This window comes from Entelurus aequoreus, linkage group LG09 (genome assembly GCF_033978785.1).
Source record: "Entelurus aequoreus isolate RoL-2023_Sb linkage group LG09, RoL_Eaeq_v1.1, whole genome shotgun sequence".
Lineage (NCBI taxonomy): Eukaryota > Metazoa > Chordata > Actinopteri > Syngnathiformes > Syngnathidae > Entelurus > Entelurus aequoreus.
The window spans coordinates 51,363,333-51,367,193 of record NC_084739.1 but is presented as its reverse complement, the minus strand read 5'-3'; the positions used below and the strand labels follow the sequence as shown (position 1 = coordinate 51,367,193).

Below are 3,861 nucleotides of genomic sequence, written 5' to 3'. Positions count from 1 at the left end.
GGAAGTTAAAATGCGGGTCAATTCAGTAATTTTTTTGTAGTTCAGTATTTCTCATCTCTTTTGATATTGCATATATATATATGGACAAGTTGGTTTATAGAATGGTAATCTATGGTTCAATGAAATTTCATGATAGGTTTACCAAAGACGGAACCATCGGTCCATCACCCTACAGCGGCAATACAGCCATACCATCACCGTATGGCCTCCACGTCAATTGTCAATTTCTCTATGGGGGCCATACATCTAGCCTACCACCGTATGGCCTCAACATCAAAGGTCCATCTCCCTACGAAGACCATGCATCCTGCCCATCACTGCATGACTTCAACACCGCTGGCCCATCACCAAATGTCTACAACACCTCTGGTCCTTCACCCGGCGTACACACCCCGCTAGCTGGCAAGCTAGCTGGGTTTATCCACCTGACAAAAAAAACCCAGCTTTCCTGGCACCGGACAGGAGAGATGCAGGCAACCCATCTGTCGAGGACTCTATCTCATATCGACCGCAGGCAGAAAAATCATGGACGCCATGTGATGGATGTAGGAAGGAGTTCGAAAAAATCCTGCGAGAAAAGCAACGAATCGAAGTAGTCCTCTTGAAAATAGGCAAGTAATTCATGCTAATTTGTGATTGGGACTTAACACATTCTTTTCTCATTTTGGTATTGTTTGTGCTATTTTTTTCCCTTTCAGATCCGGGCCAAGTCAGAGTACTCCAAACTGTCTGCGACCTGGAGACAATTACAGCGATGGCCCTCCTCAACAATCGGGCCAGCAGGTACTCTTTCCTGAGAGCGGCGTATTCATATCATCGTTCCACCTTGCTGCCATGAGTCATGCTTCAAAGCCCAATTGTATGCGTCTATTCCACGCACTTTTTGACCACTTTTTTACAGTTGAGTGTCAAAATGCTGTCCCTTTTGGTCGCCCTGGAAACAAACCTGCTGGAACAGGAAAGCGCATCCTTGACCGGAAAAAAGTTGAAGGAATCCTAAGTAAGTTTTCCCGAACTGAGGGTGTTTTCAGGCCAAAATTGTGCAACAATAATTAAATAGAAGTTCAATACAAAAAAGTTTGATCCCTTATTGATTACAGCACACTAGAAGCATAACTGAATGTTACATAATTACAGTTTGTGATTGGCCAAAAAACTAGCTTTGTGATAAGCAATATAGTGTTATGTCCATCAACTTGAAGTGTGGTTGTGTGTATTAATGTACTGTATGTCCAGGGTTTCCGCAAGGCATTAAATGGATTTTGCGTAAATTAAGGCCTTAAACGGCAATAAAAAGCATTAAATGCGTTGTCCAGAGGCATTTAAAAAATTTAATACAATTGTAGCACATGACCGATAGTCAATATGTTAAACGGTAAATGAAAATGAACTTAAGAACGTTACGGTCATCGAAATTGCTACGTCTGTCTGTGTGTTTCTTTTTTTTAGCTGTAGCTGTTAAACTGCATACAAGAGGTATTGTAAGGTGGGAACGCGACAAAAGCACTGCCTCGATACGGCAAAATGAAACTGCACTGGGGGCCTAAACTTTTCCATTCTTTGGTCACTGTAGGCGTGTAGTACTTTACTGTGACACCATGTCAGAATAATGGGGAAGCTGAGCTTTTTTCATACACAACTCGTTTATTTCAATCACCTCCACTTCAACACATATGAGCTAACTTGGCTAACATTAGCAACTGTCGTGACGCAGACGCCTCAAGTGATCTATGCTGGCTTAGGATGGACAAACAAGGCAATTTTCACAGCAGACCACAATTCTTTTATTCTCTGATGTTCCCACAATAAATGAATACAATACAAGACATGACACTCGATACATAACTTGCTATTTACTGTAAACATTTTAAACAGAGAGGGTGTAAACTACAATATATTTAATATGTTTAATTGACCTACCTTTTTTTTTGCATCTTATTGGCATTTTTCCAAATATCGTTCTGTATTTTTCTAAAATGTCTACGGCCATGCACAGTCAAAACACCAGATGCTACTCCAGAAAAATAAATACCGGTAAATACAAATACATTCTCCAATTAAACAGCTTTGTAAGCCAATTCTAATACACAAGATAGTAACAGTTAATGTAAACTTTTCAACTAATTAACTTGTCTAATGCTTAAAACTGTGTGTATACAGATAATTGTAAGCTTTTGACTGTATATAATAACTATATGCAGTTGCACATGGGCATTACATTTTTTTAAGTACCAAAAAATGGGATTAAAAAGCATTAAATTAGATTTGCATTATTATTATTATTATTATTATTGCATTGCATAGATTTGATACCTGTAGAAACTCAGATGTGGCAAAATTACGAATGCCTGATTATTATGTTCTTGTCTTACAGCGTACGTCCGGAGATGCGGTACCCTTCCTAATTGGGACAATATTGAGGAGGCCAACCTCAAGAAAGCTTTGGTAAACAAATGTCGGGCCAGAGCAGGTTTTAAGTAGGCCCTTGTAACTGCCAAGTTCATTCTGGGGTAGGATGTTTCCTTTGTAAACATGTTAATATTTTGGTCTGGGGTTGCACAGTATATATTGTATAAAATTGCCATATGATGTAGCTTTTAGTACCACGTTATATTGTGACAATGCATATTGAGCTGTGCTGTGTCTCGCAAATTTGGCACCGATGCAACCTCACTAACAAGCTAGCGGCTAATATCCCTTCACAGTGCAAAGCTGTTTCCAAATAAAAAAATAATACAACTGGAAATGACGCAGTATGTTACTGCTTACATAATCGGGTATATTAGTAGCTTTTGTAACCAATTTCAAAATGTTTCAATGATCATTTATGTACCAAATGTTATATTGTTATCGCAGGAGGCTGTTCTATTGTTTACAACAGTGTTTCTTAATCACAGGGCTGGGGCCCACTGTTTGGCTGCGAGTACCCCTTGGGGGCCGCCAACAAATATCTGTTTCTTAGCTGTGGTCCGTCCATATGGGATGCAATGGTACTCGGTTTTAACACACTTTAGTGTAAGATGACTAATTCAGTGTTTGTATTTGAGTGGACCCCAGACCCCTTTGTACTGGAAAAGTTGGTTGGGCCCCAAGGTAAAAAATGTTAAGTATCCCTGGTTTTCAATGTGTGATTATTTTTTGTATGTAGACCAGTTCCAAACAGCCCGGTTACAATTTTATACATGTATTTCCGTTTTTGCTTGGAATATTTAAAAAATGGAAAATGTTGTCATTTACTCACCCTCTTACTGAGATGAAGTCAGGTGGGGTTTTTTAACTACGGCTTCCACCATTCTAGTCACTGCCGTTGTGTCCTTGGGCAAGACACTTTACCCACCAGCTCCCAGTGCCACCCACACTGGTTTAAATGTAACTTAGATATTGGGTTTCACTATGTAAAGCGATTTGAGTCACTAGAGAAAAGCACTATATAAATATAATTCACTTCACAACAACAAAGTGAGTACTTGGGGTTAAATTCATTTATATTTGTATTTTTTGTATATTGTTTTCTATGTTGTTTTAATTATTGTGAATGTCAATATGTACATTATGTTTGTAATAATTAACTACATTTAAATTGTTGTATTTAATCTATTTTTATGTCTTATGTTTTGTATTTTTGTATAGCCAAATAAAGTTATACACCTTTCAATATTTGAGTATTTTTTTTACTGTTATTTCTAATTAAGTCAGATAATTGAACTCTCAATTTGTTCTCATTATTCTCAAATTTGAGATATGATGGCTTTGTTAAGACATTTAAGAGAAATAATCAAGACATGAAAGAGACATACATAAGATCTCTTTTATTGCTCATACATCTCATTTATTTCTCTTTAATTCTCCTTCAAAATAAAT

The 3,861-nt window shown here is 37.7% G+C and overlaps 1 long non-coding RNA gene across 1 annotated transcript; it reads left to right on the top strand.

Annotated features, from left to right (window-relative positions):
• The first annotated feature begins 696 nt into the window (after positions 1 to 696).
• On the top strand, positions 697 to 3,649 carry LOC133657500 (uncharacterized). Its single transcript, XR_009827275.1, has 3 exons — positions 697 to 783; positions 902 to 1,000; positions 2,375 to 3,649. It is a non-coding gene; the product is annotated as an uncharacterized LOC133657500 (long non-coding RNA).
• Positions 3,650 to 3,861: the final 212 nt, after the last annotated feature.